This window comes from Jaculus jaculus, chromosome 2 (assembly GCF_020740685.1).
Source record: "Jaculus jaculus isolate mJacJac1 chromosome 2, mJacJac1.mat.Y.cur, whole genome shotgun sequence".
NCBI classification, from domain to species: domain Eukaryota; kingdom Metazoa; phylum Chordata; class Mammalia; order Rodentia; family Dipodidae; genus Jaculus; species Jaculus jaculus.
Window position 1 is genome coordinate 101,857,412 of NC_059103.1, and position 21,003 is coordinate 101,878,414.

The 21,003-nt window shown below is 39.0% G+C and overlaps 1 pseudogene; it reads left to right on the forward strand.

Annotated features, from left to right (window-relative positions):
* The first annotated feature begins 15,129 nt into the window (after positions 1–15,129).
* On the forward strand, positions 15,130–15,818 carry LOC101595559 (annotated as a pseudogene).
* Positions 15,819–21,003: the final 5,185 nt, after the last annotated feature.

Consider the following 21,003-nt stretch of genomic DNA (forward strand, 5'->3'; position numbering starts at 1 on the left):
AGGAATATGAAGTTACTTAATTAGCATTTAGTCCACATTTATACTGAAACAAGTGTACATATGCCTTGTTTATCTCCCAGGAAGCTGGGATCCATTTTTGGAGAATGTATTTATTCACTTGCTGGTAGATTACCCTCCTTCCTCTTCCCTGCCCAAACTCTCTAACCCTCAGGTACCTCTTCTTCCTGATGATGGGGAGGCTGTACAAAGAATGCAAGTGTAGCAATGAGCTTTCTGAGGGTTTGGAATTGCTGCTCCAAGCAAGGAGTGAGCTACCCTCAGTGGGTTTGGTGAGCATCTGAGAATTGCTTATAAGCAATCTGGGTTTGATTAAATAAATAGTTTTCTGCCATATCCAGAAACAGGGCCAGGAAGTTCTCTCTTAAGCTATGATAATCAGCTAAATTGTCACATATTAAATAAAATGATTGTATATTTTCTCAACATTATCTATTGTCTAAATAAAAATAGAAAAGAAGGACTAAATACTATTGATTAAACCCAAAGTCTTCAGACAGGACTGTGCAGGGCAGGCGATCACTTTGCACATAAATCACCTTCCTCATTGTCCTATCACTCTGAGCTTGGGCATAAATCTTTTCACTTCCCATACTTTCCACTAAGGGAGAGCTGGCTAGCTCGGCCACTGAGCTACAGTGCTAGCCTGCTATTAAACTCCAGTCAATGTATTCATTCATTCATATAGGTTTTCTTCTTTGTTTTACTTTTATGTCTTTTTGAATATTTTTAAATTATTTTATCCTAGTATCCAAACATGAAGCTAATATTTTCTGACATGAAGTAGATTATCTACAATACATACCTTTCTTTTTATATAAAGAAATTCAGAAACTGATGGAATGGGAAAGAAGATGGAGCAAGAACATACAAAACATTCTTCCTCCATAAGAGCACTGAGAATATAAGGACAAGCATAAAAATTAAACATTCATTAATAGATACTTGGTGTGGTGGTTTGATTCAGGTGTCCCCCACAAACTTAGATATTCTGAAGACTAGGATCCTAGCTGATGGAGATTTGGGAATTAACACCTACTTGAGGCAGTGTATTGTTGGAGGTGGGCTTATGGGTATTATAGCCAGTTTCCCCTTGTCAGTGTTTGGCACATTCTCCTGTTGCTATTGTCCACTTTATGTTGGACAGGGGGTGATGTCCACCCTCTGCTCATGCCAATGCTTTCCCCTGCCACAATGAAGCTTCCCCTCTAGTCTATAAGCCAAAATAAGCCTCCCTTTTCCCCAAAGCTGCTCGTGGTTTGGTGATTTCTGCCAGCAATGTGAACCTGACTACAACACTTGCTAAGAATACAGGGCTTGGTGCATTCTTGATTTCTCTAGTATCTCACTGTGACATTGTTGATTTCAGCAATCCTAGAGTATTGTCACTGTTTGGCCTGTGTTTTGGCTTGCTGGCCAGCTTTGGTTTGTGCATTGGACATTTGTGGTTGGGTAAATCTAAGCCCGGCAGAGGTAGTGAGGATCAAAGACTGGTGCAAACAGGCCTCCTCTGAGCTTCCTTCTCAACTTTTTCCATCAGGTTACCTGATCTTCCCTGTGGGTAGCTCTTTTTGTGGGTGAACAGTTCCAAGGCAGACATACTTAACACCTAGGTTGGCCACCTTTAGGAATGCTTTTCTTCTCTACAAATAAAGTAAGGCCCTGGGCTTCCTCCCTTCCCGACAGGAATCCATCACTCCATAAGCTCTCTTCCATCCCTTCCTTATAGAGGGAAAAAACACATTTTAATTTGCAAACACCATTTGAAACATTGATGCAGCAAGATATTAAAATATGGTAAACCAGATGAACAAATACATGAGCTAAAGAGAGGAGTTAACATAAACTAAACCTGAGACAGCAGAGGCTGGCCAATACTATCAGCTGGCTCACTCAGTGTTGTGTCCAATGTGCGTATGCCTTGCATTTATCTGCCATAGATAGAATTGAGAGAACAAAAGTTAGCTATCAAGGTAGTCATGCAGCTTCAGCTGGACATGTGAATATGTTGAATATTTTAGATAAAAATAAGTCTGCTGAGGACATCCGGAAAGACTACTTGCGCAAGGGGGATATCACTTTTGGCTGCTTTCTGCCCTCTGCTTGCCTTTCTCTAGTACCTACTGCAGGATGGTGGAGAATCATTGTCATGTGGCTACCATGAGGGAAAGTAGAATTAGGAGGTGTTGGCTCCACCACCTTGAACCCTGAGCCAGTGACTGCCTCCAAACCTCTTTCTATTAGTGAGAATAAAACAGGCTAATTTGTGGAAGTCACGGTTTAATCAGATTTTATGCTACAGGACAAGTAATTTGTTGCTGATGAAGATAGGAAATTGGGCATATGAAACATAAAAAGTCATTATATAATTCAACTGGAAAGATTTAGTATGAAAAGCATGATGGAGGATATATTACCGAACTGGATCATGAGTCCAGTACTTTTCCCAGAAGTATCAAAAAAGGGTAAAATATGGACATATCACAAAATTAAGAGCTATGAAAAACAAAAGCATAGCATCAATATGTAACTATCTCTAAAAGGGATTTTTCTTTTCTTATGCACACACATGTACATATGCTTAGTTGCATGATTGTGGGCATGTATGTGCACATGCATGCAGAGGCCAAAGAACAGCCTAAGATGTCATTCTTTAAGTACTATCCACCTTTACTGAGACAGGCCTGGCCTGGAACTTGCCAAGTAGGTAGATTGCCTGACCAGCAAGGCCCAGGCATCTGCCTGTCTCCACCTTCAACACTTTACAGATTGAGCTATCTGCCCAGTCCGCTTTGTGTGTGAGTATGCATGAGCGTGTGTGTGCATGTGCAGGTCCATGAGCATGTATGTGTGCTTGAGTATGTGTATGTCTCTGTGTGTGGGGTGCCCATGTGTGTGTACATGTGCATAAGGGTGTATGTGCTTGTGCTTATCTTTGTGTGTGCATGTGCATAAATTTTTCTTGAGGCAGGTTTGTTCTTTTCTAATTCATAGAAGTGTTCTTTCTGAGATATAGCAGTTACCATTTCTAAGGATCCTTTTCCTAGAGATAGGTTTAGAAATGACAGAGTAAAGTATTCAGATATGTGGTTAGTAAATGAGTGCTATCTACTGGGAATAAAAGAAAGAACAGTAGAATAGTCTATCTCACAAAGGCAAGACAGGAAAGGAGAGCAGGAAAAATAAGTAGAACAGCAAATATCAATGTAGAAATATGAAAAAGTCTATCAGAAATAAATTTACATGTGATAATATTATGATAAGCAAAATGCGTACAGCAAATTACTCAAAGATAGATGCTCAGTTTAGATTTTAAAAGTGATGATTGTTATTCAAGAGATTCATATGACTGTATCTCCATGGAAACAGAAAAGGCATGGCAGTTGTCAAGTAGAGTTATTACCAAGCCTTTTCTGTGTTAATTATCCGAATCAAAGTATTGCCCAATACACTGGAATGATAGGTGTCCATTCATTTAAAGCTTTACCTTACATTTAATATGATTTATTCTGTCATTGGCTTTGCTTAACAATGTCTTAATATGACATAACAAATGTTAGAATGCTTTTGGTATAATATCCATGAGGCAGAGTCTTATATACATTATTTTATGTGAAAAGTATCTGTCTCATTAAAACTGATACTCAATGTAACAATAGTAAATATCAATTGTTTTGAAGTGGAAATTTGATGAACTTGTTCAGAACCAGTTTTATCATAATAGTGCTATTTGAGATGATATAGAGATAATAAAAATGTGGACAGAGCTACAGAGAAATTCAGTCTCACATATTTTGTATATGAGTTGACTCGTCAATTATGACAACAAAGACAAATTTTATTCCAATGGGTCCTTCAGTATATAACTGCTTATATACAATGCTGATGAGTTTTTCCACAAGCTATACTCTATTCTGCCTAACATTTTTGTCACTGGGTTACAATCTACTGGATATCATCTAGTTTTGAACCAATCAACAAAAATTAAGCACTTTTCTCTTGTTTATTAAAAAATATATTTTTAAAAATAGGTGAGAATGCACAATAGGCAGTGTCATGCAGAGTAATTACTAATTTGTAGCAACAGTGAGCACATACTTCCATAATGCATCTTAGTGTTGAAATGTAACATCAGATACAGGGCATATTCTGTTTTATGTCTTGGATAATGAAAGCCATCCTAAACAATGTTTTCTGAGATTGAGCTTCACTTTGTGCCCTTGCAGTGTTGCTTATGTCTGAGAATGATTTTACTGCAGAATTTCAGTTTCTATCACTTGGCTATACCTGTACTGCTAATAACATTTACATAATTATCACATGATAGTATAATGATTTCAGTTTACTGCTCATCTGTAAATGGTTTCCAAAATTAAATATTTAAACTGTTAAACATTGAAAGGACCAGCAGGAGAACTTCAGCCACCTTCCACAGCCTTCCCCACCCCCACCACCAGTGCAAGCCCCAGCAAGCAACAGAGACCTGGGGAAGGGAACTCACCTATACAGCATCTGGCACAGGCAATTGGAGCAGTGACCCACCAACCCAGCCAGCCTACCTGAGCCCACAGCAAAGCAAATAGGGACCCAAGTGGGTGCGCAGCACAGCTGAGACCAAAGGCATCCCAAAAGGTGACTGGGACTACACCAGGTCATTACCCACCAAATAAGCCTGGTATATAGGCTTGAATCAGAAGTGCTAATTGCACCTTCCCTGCCAGGGTAAATTGTATGTTAAATCTGATGGCTGGTCAGATTTGCCATTCTTAAATAAGCTGTACTTTGGGCTTGTCATTTGTTGCTTCTTGGTTTATAGTGCCTTTGCCTACTCTTCTGTCATTTGTTGGGGCAGGGTTTCACTCCATCACAAACTGACCTTGGAACCCTCGATAGAACAGAAATCTCAGCCTCCCAATTGACAGATTAAGGATGTGGGGCAACACACATTCTTAGGGACTGTGACTTTGTTAGAGAATCTGTTTGTCATAATACCTACTCTTGAATAAATATTCTGTGCTGTTTTTTATTGGATATGCATATTGTTTAGTTAAAGTTTAGTATTTTCCTGTATCTTGTTCCACCCAGCCTACCAGAACACTCATAGCAGGAAAACTCAACCTCTAGGGTCACTTTTGTGATTACTATGAAAGTCTTAAGAGCCACACTTACACCTTAAGCTCCTACCCTGAAAATGTATAACATCAGATTGATTGATAGTACAGACAATTAGAAAAACCAAGCATTAAATTAACCCATGATGTAAGTCTCTACATTATAATATAAGAAACACAAAAATCCAAGACAATATAAATCTACCAAAAGTATAAACCTATCAAAAATGTCCTCCAGTGAGACTGCCTTAGAGGAAGTGCCTGAAAAAGATTTCAAAAGAATGATTATAAATAGCTCAAAGAAATGAAAGAGGAAATCAAAAGAATCAAAGGAGACACAGGAAACCAATTTAATAAAATAAGAAGGTCAATACAAGATATGAATAAGGAAATAGAAATACTAAAGAAAAACTAGTCAGAAATTCAAGCAATGAAAAACACAGTCAAATAAAAACTCTGTAGAAAAATCTCACCAGTAGAATGGATGAAGGAGAGAGAAGAATATCTAAACTAGAGGACCAGGTGGCAGATGTAATATGTCCAACAAAGAGAGAAAGAAAAACTAATAGGGAGATATGAATGGGAATTTCAAGATATTTTGGACACTATGAAGAGATCAAATATAAGAATTCAGGGTATGGTAGAAGGAGAAGAATTTCACTCCAAAGGCATAGTAGGCATTTTCAGGAAAATAATAGAAGAAAAATTCCTCCAAATTGGGAAAGAGATACCAATGCAGATACAAGAAGCATTTAGAACACCAAACAAACAAAATCTGGAAAGAACCTCTCCTCGACATATTATAATTGAACTACCAAATATACAAAGCAAGGAAAATGTATTGAAGGCAGTTAGAGAAAAAAATCAAGTCACATACAACAGCAAGCCCATCAGGCTAACAGCAGCTTACTCAACACAGACTTCAAAAGCCAGAAGGGCTTGGAGTGATGTATTCCAAGTTCTGAAAGATAACAACTGTCAAACAAGGTTATTTTATCCTGCAAAGCTCCTTCAAATAGAAGGAGAAATAAGGACATTCCACAACAAAAGCTGGCTAAATGAATATTTGAAGACAAAATCAGCGCTACAGAAAATATTTGAAAGAATCTTCTATGCAGAAGAGAAAGAAAAGCACACATATAAGGAACCTGGAAAAAAACAAACCATGCTCAAATACTAGTTAATATAAGAGAGCAAAGGTAAAACCAGAAGAACTACAAAACAAGAAAAATGGCAAAAATAAATACACACCTGGTACGTCCACGGCGACCTCGCCTGCGTAGCAAGCAGAGATGCTTCTATACTGGATGAGAGCTGAGGACAGAGGGCCAGCACTCTTCGGAGGGATGCCCCCGGTGACCCCTTGGCAGTCAGTTACTGTAAAGGTTCCTGCTGCCCATGAAGTCACGACGACCTAATTGCTGGCGCCAATGCTGTTTCTTTCCTGCTTTCTTCTAGCTGTTTGTCTAAGAACAGCTAATTCAACACTTATTAGTAATCATGCACACAATCAAAGTAGCAATTTGAGTATTGAATGTGCCCCTCCTATGATTAGGGCAATGGAGGAAATGTATAACTCTACTAGGAATAAAAAATTAACTCTAAAACAGTTTTAGATGGTGTAGAGTAGAAACAGCTTATGATGTTTTAGAACAATACTGATCCTGAGAAAGTAAAAGTAAAAATGTTAATCGGTAATGTTCATTAGAAGTATGACAGTTCTACAGATAAGGAGTTGTAAAACTTAGGCATTCTCACCAGGAAACTTCCTGGGGGGTATGTTCAGTACTTGATCAAGGGCTGTTAGTAGACTCCCAGAGCTGGGAACTACCTAGACCCACTCCCCTATGAGGGAGGATATGATGAATTCGGTAATAGATGAATGAATTATAAAGGAATAAGGAGGCTATGGCATTCTCTTCCATTTATGAAATGCTTAGCAAGGACACGTAAGCCTTGGTACTTATACTCTAGACAAGAAAGAAAAGAATTCCTGGAAAACATTAAACCAGCCTTAAAATATTGGTGGTCTTTTGGATAGAAACACTTTTATAATAAATATGAGGATTATATAAATAATCTTATAAGTGGAAAGAGATGGCTCTCTGCTCGGTTTATAAAAAATAAATAACCTATTGTTCATCTTACACCCCTTACCCCAAGCTTCTATTCATGTAAAGCTATGGTCAATGATGCAAGGCGTCCTTCTTAAAAAATGGGTACATTCCTGCCTGATAAATATTACATGTATGCTTACAATAGAACAATACTTAAGACTGTTTAGATTAATGATTTCTGAGATCACTTGTTGGCTTGCTAAGTTTCCCTGTGTAATCTGTATAAAATCTTCATGAAACCTTCAGTAAATTGCAGCAGCATATTCAACTTGAGTGTGTCTGTCTGTCATTTCCTCGCCGAATCCCGAGTTCTCCTTGAGCCTTCGCCCTTGTTCTCCCTCGGTCCTGATCTCCCCGGGAGTCAGTCCGTGGCACACACCTTTCAATAATAACTCTTAAAATCAATGACCTCAGTGCCCCAACCAAAAGACATAGGTTTGCAGACTGGGTTAAAAAGCAGGATCTTTCAATTTGTTGCCTCCAAGAAACTCACCTTTCTACAAAGGATAGATACTATCTTAAGGGGAAAGATTGGAAAACAGTGTTTCAACAAATGGGCCTAGAACACAAGCAGGAGCCACTATTCTAATATCTGACAGGTAGACTCAGACCAACATTAGTAAGGAAAGGTAAGGAAGGTCACTTTATATTGATTAAAGGAAAACTCCAACAGCAGGACATTACAATCATAAGCATATATGTACCTATCATGGGGTCTCCCAATTTCATCAAACAAATGCTATTAGAACTAATGTCACAGATAACACCAAACACAGTTGTAGTGGGTGACTTCAACATACCACACTCATCAATTGACAGGTCATCCTGGCAAAAAATAAACAGAGATGCATCTGGATTAAATGAGGTCATAGAATCAGTGGATCTAACAGTTATATGCAGGACATTTTATCCAAATGCTTCAGAATAAACATTCTTTTCAACAGCACATGGAAAATTCTCTAAAATAGACCACATATTAGGACGCAAATAAAATCTTAATAAATATAGGAAAATTGAAATAATTCCTTGCATTCTATATGATCACAATGGGATCAAAGTACAAATCAATAGCAAGAAAAACTATGAGCATACACAAATCATGAAAACTAAACAAAACACAACTAAATGTTGAATGGGTCAATGAAGAAATCAAGAAGGAAATAAAAAAAATTCATAGAGTCAAATGATAATACAACATACCAAAACCTTTGGGACACAATGAAGGCAGTTCTAGAAGGAAAAATTTATAGCTTTAAGTGCCCATATTAAGAAATTAGAGGGCTGGAGGGATGGCTTAGCAGTTAATTCATTTGCCTACAAAGCCTAAAAACCCTGGTTTTATTTCCCAGCACCCACATAAGCCAGATGCACAAGGTGGCACATGTGTCTGGAATTTATTTGCAGTGTCTGGAGGCCCTGGTGTGCCCATTCTCTCTCTCTTTATGACCCTTTTGAATAAATAAAAAAATAAAAAATTAAAAAAGAAGAAATTAAAAAAGTCACAAGTAGACAACTTAATGCTTCACCTTAAAGCCTTGGGAAAAGAAGAACAAGGCAAACTGAAAATCAGTACACAGGAAGAAATAACAAAGATTAGGGAAGAAATTAATGAAATAGAACCCCCCCAACCCTTCCCCCCAACAAACAAGCAACAACAACAACAAAAAACAATCCAAAGAATCAAGGAAACCAACAGTTGTTTCTTTGATAGGATAAAAAGATTGATAAACCCTTAGCAAATCTGACCAAAAGAGTAAAGAGACACAATTAGAGATGAAAAGGGACCCATCACAACAGATAGCAGAGAAATTAAAAAAATCATAAGGATATATTATAAGATCATATAATCCACTAAATTTGGAAATCTGAAAGAATGGATGATTTTCAACAAGCATGGAGATCCAAGTAGTTTTTAAAAAATCCCCCAACTAAAAAAAATTCCAGGCCCAGATGGATTCATTGGTGAATTTTACCAGACATTCATGGAAGAACTAATACCAGTGCTTCTGAAACTTGCATAAAATAGAAAAGGAAGGAATCCTACCAAATTCCTTCTATGAAGGTAGCATCACCCTGATATCAAAACCAGACAAAGATAGAACAAAAAAGAAAATTACAGACTAATCTCCCTCATGAGCATATATCCAAAAATTCTTAACAAGGGCTGGAAAGATGGCTTAGCGGTTAAGTGCTTGCCTGTGAAGCCTAAGGACCCCGGTTCAAGGCTCGGTTCCCCAGGTCCCACGTTAGCCAGATACACAAGGGGGCGCATGCGTCTGGAGTTCGTTTACAGTGGCTGGAAGCCCTGGCGTGCCCATTCTCTCTCTCTCCCTCTATCTGTCTTTCTCTCTGTGTCTGTACTCTCAAATAAATAAATAAATAAATGAACAACAAAAAAAAAATTCTCAACAAAATCTTGGCAAACAGTCTGAGCATGGTGGTGCATGCCTTTAACCCTACCACTCAGGAGGCACAGGTAGGAGGATCGCCATGAGTTCAAGGGTACCCTAAGACTACATAGTTAATTCCAGGTCAGCCTGGACCAGAGTGAGCCCCTACCTCGAAAAACAAAACAAACAAACAAAAATAAATAAAATAAAAAAATAAAAATAATGGCAAATAGAATACAAGAATACAGCAGAAATATCATTCACCCCAACCAAGTAGGCTTTACCCCAGAGATGCAGGGATGGTTAAACATACCCAAATCAATAAATTTAATACATTATATATATAAATGTTCGGAAGGACAAAAATCATATGATCATCTCAGTAGATACAGAAAAAGCATTTGGCAAAATCCAACAACTCTTCATGATTAAAGTCCTACAGAGACTTGGAATAGAAGGAACATATCTTAACATAATAAAGGCTATTTATGACAAACCTACAGTCAACATAATAGTAAGAGTAGAAAAACATAAAGCTTTTCCACTAAAATAAGACTCCACATACTTGGGCTGCAAGGCCACTGAGAAGTCCTGCTGGAGCTGACCTGAAAACCTCCATCATGAGTACCAGCTGACAGAAAGCTGGAAAAAGCTACACTGCATGCAGTTCAAGGTGGGGTGGGGAAGAAATCACCAGTGGAGATACTCAACAGTGGACACTGCAAGCCTTAAAATGGGCCAGGCTGAGTGAGCCAATGGTTGCAACAGTGGCATGTCTGTTATGGGGGAAACCAACTGCTCTCTAATTGGCCTGAAGGCCCACTCTATGGGAGGGAATACATGCCTGACACTGAAAACCTACCACAGGAGTAGTCATGTGCTGTAAGGCTGTAACATCTGCTGGTGTCTGGCTAAATGTATGTATTATACTCACCAACCTGACCAGTAAGCACTTCTTTTGATTTTCATACCCGTACTAATGCTACTCTCACTTTTGGTTAGAAACGCTCTTTTCAGATGGCAGTGACCTTGGGGTGATTCAGAAGGCACCATGGTGCTGAGAAGAGGTGACACAGGAGTAATGCTCAGCACTGAGTTATTTCTATCACATCTTCCAAGGCTCAGAGTCCATTGCAGAAGAGGTGGTGGAAAGAATCTAAGAATGAAAGGAAGGGTAGGACTCCTTACAATGTGCCTATCCAGATACAAAATGGCCTGGATATCTATGACCTCACAGTGCCTGACACTATCTACACAAGACCATCATAATAGGATGAAAAGATGATGACATCAAAGCAAAAGAGAGACTGACTGAGAGGGGGAGGGGATATGATGAAGAGTGGAGTTTCAAAGGGGAAATTTGGGGAGGGAGGAAATTACCATGGGTTATTGTCTACAGTTATGGAAGTTGTCAATAAACAATAAATTAAAAAAAACACTCTAATGTTCTAAGCATGTATAGCCAGGAAAATGGTGGGAAACTGATTTTGTTTGTTTGCAAATGATTTTTAGAAATATATTTATTTTTAGAAATTTATTTGTTTGAGAGAGTGTCAGAGAGAGAGGGGGGAGAGAGAGAAGGGGGAGGGGAGATAGAGGGAGAAAGAGAGAGACAGAGGGAGAGAATTGGCACATCAGGGCATCCAGCTACTGCAAATGAATTCCAGATACATGCGTCACCTTGTGTATCTGGCTTATGTGGGTCCTGGTGATTCAAACCTTTGTCTTTTGGCTTTGCAGGCAAATTCCTTAACTACTCAGCCATATCTCCATCCTCTGCAAAGAATTTTTAACTAGAAACCAGGCTAAACTATTTTCTTTAGTCACTGTTTTGCATAATAGAAATAGCAAACGACGTTATCTGTAAACTTAGAAAAATTGGTAAGGCAAATCTATCTTAGATTCAGCTATGTAGTCAATATTTTGTTTCCAACAGTGGTTGAGATGAAGCCTAGGGAGATGGTAGGATAGAGGACAGGGAGTAGAAAATGTGACTGGTGTGAAACATGTCATTGTTTCATGCCTGGATGGAAGAATGAAGAGAGAAGGAGCACTAAGGCCGTCTTCATTGTGGGTAGCATTTCAGCACTTCTCACTGAGGGAACAGCAGGGCATATGTGAATAGTGGTTTGAATTGCTAAGGCTCATTTGAGTAAGGGTAGCTTAAAGGCTGCACATTTCCTTGGCATTCAACTGAGGATACATAGCTGGAAAATTTTCAACTTGGCGTTAATGTTCTAATTTCTTAACCCATGCTATAGACTGGTAGTTTAGATCTGTGTTCATATTCACACACTGAAACTGAAATTACTATGTGATGGTATTAGTAGGGGGTATGTTTTGGGGGTGGTTAGCTCATGAAGGCAGAACCTTCAGGAATGGCAATTAGTGCTCTTATCAAAAGTTACTTCAGGAAACTATCTTAATGCCTTCCGCCACGTGAGGACACAGTGGAAGGACAATTGTCTACAAAGCAGAAAGTGTCTTGTCAGCAGACACTAAATCTACCATGATCTTCATTTGGTGCCTTTCATCTTGTAGAATTGTGACAACTCAGTTATGAGGTTTATGGGATACCCATTTTGTGCCATTTTGCTATGGAAGCTCATTCTGGTAAACAATACCGGCACTTAGTCTGAGTTGAAAGCAATTATCCTGAGTTCTGTACTTCACCCGCCCCTTTGGATTTTACAAATATGCATGTTACTTATCTCTCATTTGAACAACATTTACTGAGAGCTCACTATTGCATCAGGCCTTTGCTTGGTAGTTAACTTACTATTCCAGATTATGTGGAGATTGCAAAACACAAATGGGTAATGCAATATGGCATTATAACTACTGATGTTATGGAAACCCAAGGAATACTGTTTGATATGACTCTGGAGATCAGGGACATGCACCCAGAAAAAGTGCTATAGCTGAAGTGTGTGTAAGAACAGTGAGGTGGGGGGGGGGTGCAGTGGGGAAGGGTAGAGGCTGTGGAAGGTTCCCCAGCCATGGAGCATGCATGTGCAAATCTCTGTGGTTATAACAGCTGTGGCACACGCAATGACTTTTAAGAAACTCAATTTAGTTTAAGAAGAGAATGTTGGGCTAGGGAAGGAAGTGAAAGCGATATGATTAGATTATTAATAAGAACTGATTTATAATCCATCTGGGGAGTTTGAACTTCATGATAAAGCTTTGGAAGACAGTAAAGGGGTTAACTAACCAGGCATGATCTGACTGGTGCTCTCAGGCCTCCATGGAAGATGTTTGCAGAAATAAAACTGGAACGGAGAAAATTAGGGCCAGAAAAGATAATTCAAGAAGCTCTGGAATAAACTAAGTAAGAGAGTGGGCTCCAAGTACATAAACAGCTGACAGGGTGGTGAAACATCAGGATGCTTCGGGGGCAGGAATTAGTGATGGACAGACATAAGATGTAGATATAGCTGATGCCACAGCTTATGACTGAGACCAATGGTGGATGACTAAGCAATTTTCAGAGATGAGAATGAAAGGGAGATTACACTTTCCACCACTTTAAAAGTAGAATTGTCTGCTTGCCTCTGTGCTTCATTGATTTCTTAAATGTCTTTCTCCAACTTTCAAAAAATTTGGTTTTCATTTTAAGAATGTTTTCTATTTTTTTGGTGTGTGTGAGTGTGTGTGTGTGTGTGTGTGTGTGTGTGTGTGTGTGTGTAGGTGTGAGTGAAGGTATGCACATGCCATGGTACATGTGTGAAGGCCAGAAGACAATCCTAAGTATTGATCCTTATGTTCCACTTTTTTTTTTCTTTTTTTTGAGGTAAGGTCTCACTCTAGCCCAGGCTGACCTGGGATTCATTGTTTAATAGTGTGTTGTTCAGTCTCATGGAGTTGGAATATTTTCTGTTGATTCTTTTGGTACTAATTTCCAGGTCTAATGCATTGTGGTCTGATATGATACAGGAAACTATGTTATTTTTCCTGAAGTTATGGAGGCATGCTTTATGTACTAATGTATGGTCTATTTTGGAGAAGATTCCATGAGCTGCTGAGAAGAATGTGTATTCTGTAGAATTGGGGTGGAATGTTCTGTATACCTAATTGATCTATGGTGTTCTTAAGATCCATTATTTCTCTGTTGATTTTCTGCTTGGATAATCCATCTATTGATGATAGTGGGGTATTGGAGGCCCCTAATACTGGACATACATGCTATAAAGTACAAAATTTCTTTGATTCCCATTTCTGATATTGCTCATTAAGAAGAAAGAAAAATCATCTGACTTTGAAATAATAGTAATCTCTAATTTCTTTATATAGATGGTTAAAACCAGAAATGTCTGGAATATTCATTGGACAAAATAAATGCTGATGCCAGTATATTTCAACTGTCCTTTCTTCTTCCTTTACCACCCAATCTTTACTGGCTGACATAAGAAAATTTTAATAATAAATTCTGACTATTTAGGCAGGTGGACATCTAGCAACAATATGTGCATATACTCCTGAATATAACTTCCAGATAACTGGATTATTTCTGGTCAGAAGTATTATTAGGTTAAATATGAAACATCAAAATGAATTTTAGCTACAGGTAAGAGTCCCTTTGATTTCACTATCAAAGTGCTCTCCTATGAATGAGAAGTGAAGAAGTGAAATTTGCAGTCTAAGAAGTGATTATTTCTGATCACTTACATCTTCAATTGAAAAAATAACTTTACATTAACTGTCTCTTGGCATGTCTTTCTTTCTTTTATTTTTTTGCTGCTAAAAATATGTTTCTAGGCTGGAGGGATGGCTTAACGGTTAAGCACTTGCCTGTGAAGCCTAAGGACCCTGGTTGGAGGCTTGATTCCCCAGGACCCAAGTTAGCCAGATGCACAAGGGGGCGCAAGTGTCTGGAATTCATTTGCAGTGGCTGGAGGCTCTGGTGTGCCCATTCTCTCTGCCTCTTTCTCTCTCTGTCTATCCCATTCAAATAAATAAGTAAAAATAAACAAAAATATGTTTTTAGTTAGTGGTTCTTATTAAACTTTTGTTTTCTATCTATCCTCCTAGGATGTTTGTTTAAAATAAATACTGTAAAAAATACTTTTTTTTTGCTATTCTTCAAGTAGCTTTCACAATTTTCCCATGATATTTTTTAGTAGACATATTTAAAATTAATTGCTAGAGCAGCTTGCACATTGGAACTTCTCATACTAACCCTCATTGTCTCTTAGAATATTGATGAGATACAGTTTGTCCCCAGTGATGATAATAAGCATTTCTTTTTGTCTTCTCTCCAAAGAGATCCATTAAAGAGAGGAAGAAGATACTTTGAGTCTTCTGAAATAAAACACCACTTAGACAACCTTTAGGAATGCTAAAACAATAAATTCATAAAAGTAAAGTAGGAAAGGCCACATTGAGGGGGATACATTGAAATCTAATAAAGGGAGAGGAAAAGGACTTCTTAGAAACACACCTATGTTTCTTACTTTTAGAGACTCCATGAACTCCTCTTTTCCCGTTGGAACTATGGAGGGTGCCCAGAAAAGAGAAAGAAGGTTCCTGCTGTGCCACAAGAAAGAGAAAGAATTTTGCAGACTTGAAGGCAAAGCCCTGAGGAGACGTTTGACCAAAAGACGCTTGGAAAGGCAAGGAGGAAGCTTATCTATGGAAAGGCCAAGCACTACTCAAGGAACACAGGCAGGCAGATGTACAGAACTGAGGTCCGGATGGCTAGGAGGGCCAGGAAAGTTGGCGAGGTCTGTGTACCCACAGAACGCAAACTAGACTGTGTCCTCACAATCAGAGGTATCGATGGCGTGAGGCCAAAGGCACCAAGGTGTTGCAGCTTCCTCGCCTTCGCCAGGTCTTCAACAGCGCCTTTGCTAAGCTCAACAAGGCTTCCATTAACATGCTGAGGATTGTGGAGCCTTATGTTGCATTGGGGCCCCCAAACGTGGTCAGTAAATGAGCTAAACTACAAGCGTGGCAATGGCAAAATTCGTAAAAAGTAAATTGCCTTGACAGATAAAGCTCTGTTTGCTCAATATGTTGGCACACCTGGCATCATCTGCATGGAAGCAAATAACTTCCTATGGTCCTTCAAGCTGTCCTTGCCACGAGTTGTAATGAACAAAAAGACAGCCCACTTTGTGGACGGCGAAGACGCTGGCAACTGGGCAGACCAGATCAATAGTCTTATTAGAAGGATGAACTAAGGTATCTATCATGGTATTTTTGTAATCTAGTCAGTTAATAAACATTGACCACTGGCAAAGTTGAAGAAAAAAAAAGATACTCTGAATCAAGCAGCATAGACCCTTAAAATGAATAAATGCTCAAGGGTTTAGTGGAGTTTTTCACACTTGAAAGGGAGATTTCAAATCACAATACAGATGGCAGAGTTAACTTTGTGTAAACTTATTCAGTGCTGGTGCTTCTTGATGTCCCACTTTATCTGTTTCTGAGACTCAGGATGAAATCCTCTAGGAACAGAAGCAGGAAGTTTTCCACTTGTTTCTGCTTTAGCTTTTAAGGGCTAATTCCACTGAAATTCACAATTAGGTAAAAGACATAACCAGGGTTTGGGGTTTTAAACTGCCACAAAGGTTCTAAAAGTAGAAGGTAGTATATTTAATCTTTGCACAATAATAATATATATCTGACGGGGTATTTGTTACAGAATAGAAAATTATTGACAGATGATGTCAACATACATAAAATGTACTAATAAATAGAGGCTTCAGTTTATCGTTACATGGCTATTAAAAATTCCAAGCCCATAAAATGCTCCCTGCATGACTCAGGGAATTTTGCTGAAGAGGAAGCAGAAAGATTTTAATCTGAGGAAGAAAAAAATGGAAGTGAAATTAGAGATTTGAATGCAATATAAAGTATAAAATAACCATTTTTGGGTACAGATGAGTGCATTAGGAAGGAAATATGATTGGGTCATTAGAAACATCTAAGAACTTACTTGTTGTCAACAGTTAAGAATCTAAAGTGAAGTCAGTCATTGTGCTTGTGTTTCTGTCCAGCTATAGCAGGACATATAGCATGTGGGGAGCTTGGGTCATGCAGTGTTGTGGTATTACCAGGGATAGACAAGGTGAGGACACAGGTATGTTACATGGCTTTTGCAGAAGATCATGATCATAGATTCTAGGGGGACATAGAGATGGGCACCAAGTTTGCGTTTGCTTGTGTCCAATGGATTTCTAGTTACAGTGAGTCATGGGAATTTCTGAAGTAGTAGTAGAGTGAGTGCTGTGCTTGAAATGAGCACCATGATCCTGGTAGTGCCTCATAACTATGACGGGGAGTTGACTGAAGATAGACAAGGGAAGAGGCATCTAGAGACAGGGAGCCCAGTGTATGGAGGTTTTTTTGTTTTAATAGGTAAGTTTATTATCTGTTTACTTACAATTCATTCATTTGAGTAATATATTCTCACCATATTCACCCTCATTACTCTCTTATATTCTTCCTGCTACTATTGAACCCCTTTTCCCAAGTTGTCCCTCCTATATATACATAATGGAATTTCATTCAGTTGTAAAGAAAAATGAATATTATGCAATTTTTAGAAAAAAGACAAAACTAGAAAATATTATGCTCAAGCAACTCATTCTTAGAAAGATAAATGCCGCACATTCTCTCACCTATGTGGATCCTGTCGTCAAGTTGTCAGATATGTGTATTTAAGTTGGAGTGAATTTCTGTAGAAGTGAAGAAGCTATGGAGGGGCTATGAGGAGTGGTGAGGGAACAAGATATAACACATGTGATATAGAAGTAGAGGGGAGGGAATACTGGAGATGGAAAGGGTTACTCAGGGATGGGGATATTGTGGGAGAGGAGGAGGTGGAGGAACCAAAACTAAGGATGCTAAAACAAAATAGCCATATGGAAACCTGCTACTTTGTAAGCTAGTTTTAAAAGTATAATGAGGGGCTGGGGAGATGGCTTAGCAGTTAAGGTGCTTGGCAGCAAAACCAAAGGACCCAGGCTTGATTCCACAGTCTCCACAGAAAGCCAAATGGCTAGAGGTAATGGTATGCCGCTCTCTCTCTCTTTGATTCTTTCTCTCTCTCTCAAATATATTTAGAGAGGATTCTGTACCATGTTCTAGAAATTCTGGATATGCATTAAAATTTCCTGGTGAATTTTAAAAAAATGCCAAAGGTTATGCTTTGTGTCAGGTAAATCAAATAAAAATGTCTAAGAGTGGAACCTTTGCACTCTCACTTTAAATAAAAAATAAAGAATGCCTGGTGTGGTGTCACATGCCTTTAATCCCAGAGCTCAGAGGCTGAGGTAGGAGGATCGCTGTGAGTTTGAGGTCACCCTGAGACTACATAGTGAACTCTAGGTCAGCCTGAGCGACAGCAAGACCCTACCTTGAAAAACAAAAAACAGGCTGGACATGGTGGCACTCGGGAGGCAGAAGTAGGAGGATCACCATGAGTTCGAGGTTGGCCTAACACTGCATAGTTAATTCCAGGTCAGCCTGAGCTAAAGTGAAATCCTGCCTCGAAAAACCAAAAAAAAAAAAAAAAAGGAGAAAATTCTTTTTGAGATTTATTTTCCAGCCAAAGTTGAAATCTACAGGAGTGAAAGCTTTAAAGAATTAGGTAACAGAGGTGGTACTAGAATGTCTATATGTTAATTTAGTTTTCAAGAATGCTTGAGGACTGAGTGTTTAGACTTGTAGGCCTCCAATATACCCAATTTTTTAAAAATCAAAGTTGATGTTTATTAAAAATAATGTTTTAGGGATGGCAAAATGGCTTAGCAGTTAAGGTGTTTACCTGTGAAGCCTAAGGACCCCAGTTCTATTCCCCAGGACCCATGTAAATCAGATACACAAGGGGGCACATGTGTCTGGAGTTTGTTTGCAGGGGCTGGAGGCCATGGCACGCCCATTCTCTTTCTCTCTGCCTCTTCCTGTCTCTCTCTTAAATAAATAAATAAATAAAACATTTTTAAAAACTATGTTTTACTATGGATTTCAGCACAGACATGAAGAAAGAATAAAGGAGAGGAACCTAAGAGAAGGGCAGAAGTGCTTACCTTGGCTGGGAGGGGTATTATCAAGAAAGTCGCCTGGAAATAAAGTTTTTGAAGGGAAGAAAGAGCCCATTTCTCTATTTCTGTCTGACAAAAATTTAAATATACATAACATATTACACACTATTGTTCCATCACACCAATTCCCATTACCCTAAGGGCTCACCTCAGAGGGGTTATGGTAGTCTTTGTGGGGTCATGAATGTCTCTGTCAGTCATTATGGGGTAGTGTGGTCTGTGTCTCAGGGTATTCCTACCAAGTTTGCGGCTCTTAAGATCTTTCTGGCCCCTCTTCTACAATGTTCTCTGAGCCATGCAGGCCTGATGGCAGTATGTTTTAGTGTTGAGTTATTTTTAGCCTCTAGATTTCTGCTTGCCTAAGTTTTGATTGTTCTAGGTGTTTGTCACCATCATCCTGGGGCTGGTTGTCAGACTGGGAGTAAGAGCAGCATTCGTGACATTGCTTCCTCTGCCACTCCTTCTGGGTCCTGGCAGAAGTGATAGAGGTGGAAAGTTCCATGGTAGACAGTTGACTATATGCTTGTCTCATTGATGGATGTAGGTTGTCCTCCATTTTCTCTGCTATCTGTAAAAGAAAACAGATTCCCCAACTAAGTGTTAGAGCACTTTGGGTTAAAGGAGGTATGCAAAGTTATTTAGGATATTTTTGGTGTGTTAGCTCATTATTTCTTGACTGTGGGATTTTAACTTGTTTTTCAGTAAGACATGAGATCCCCCCTACTGAGTGGGTCTCGTGTGCAATCAGAAAACAGGTGGTGACCTGCAGAGGCTACATGTCACATTTGCTCAAGTGTGTACATCTTTCAGCTGGTTGATTTCATAGTCTGCAGGGTCCCCTGCTCATCCATGCTCTTGGTGACTATTGTTCTCCAGCAGCTTCAGCAGGACTTTCCAGCACTATGAAGACCAGCCAGGAGGGAGCTTGTTTCCCTTTTGTAACCAGCATGGTATTCTGATGTACTGTGATGGCAGCCTGTGGTATCTTCAAAAATAAGGTCTTGCCTTTTAGCTCTCTCAGGTAATCAGTGGTTTAGCAATGGCCTACGAACTTTTTAATCTTTTATTTTTTTGTGCTTGTGTGTCTGTGGTGTAGTGTGGTGTCTGTGGTAGAGGCCAGAGCCAGAACAGAACTTCACCATTGCTCTTCTGCCTTGTTTTTGTTTTGAGTTAGATTCTCTTTACTGATTTCAGAGCCTTCAGCACTCTGACAATTCCTGGATCTCTGCTCCCTGCACAACTGGGTCACAGATGCATGTGGACACATCCAGCTGATTACAGAGGATCTGACGATTAGAACTCCGGTGGTTTCAGGCCCTTTAGGCCTTTATGCTGGCATAGGAAGGACACAATTACAACAATTACATATAATAATCTTGAATTGTGTTAAATGCTACATGCTGGTAAACAATTAAATGGACTGTCAATACAAAAATTTTCATAAAATATTAAATGAGAAATAGAGAGATGGCTTAATAGTTAAGGCACATGCTTGTGAAGTCTGAAGACCCAGGTTTGATTCTCCAGGTCCCACGTAAACCAGATGCACATGGTGATGCATGTATCTGGAGTTTGTATGCAGTGGCTAGAAGCCCTGGTATGCCTATTTTCTCTTTATCTCTGTCTAATAAATAGATAAAATAAATCTTTAAAAATATTGAATGAAATTACCATGAAAATCAAATTAAGTATGTATTTATTTTTTAAAATATATTTTAGTTGTTTGAAAGAAAACACACACACACACACACACACACACACACAGAGAGAGAGAGAGAGAGAGAAAGAGAGAGAAAGAGAGGGAGAGAAGATAATGTTTCTCTTATACCCTCTCAGCCAGGATTAACTGGGTACTGCTCATGTACTCCTGCTCCACTCTTCCTACTGAGTACGATACAAGAAGAGTCGTATCTATGAGTAGATCAGAGGTCAGAGCTTTGCACCTGCAACTTAAGTAATTTTACTTGAAGTGAAGTTTCTGCTTCATATTATTTAATAATTGCATTGAAGATTCTAGTTAATTTGGTCTTTACAGTTTTGTTATCACTTGATATCTAGCAACACCAAGAACTCATGTCATGTAGTTTCAGATGCAGAGGACTTCATTTAGCTGAGCACAGAGATACACAGAAAGAAGACACAGTATCCTTTTTTTTCGTAGGAGGTCAGAAAGGGTGAGAGCTGGAGGGGACAAAGAAGAAATTCAAATAGAAGCATGAGAAAGGAGCAGGGTGAGCTGTGGGACTGCTTTAGGTTTTCTTTTTGCCTATTGCTCAGGCCCAGTGGTAGAATGGGAAAGAGGAAGACACAGGAGGCT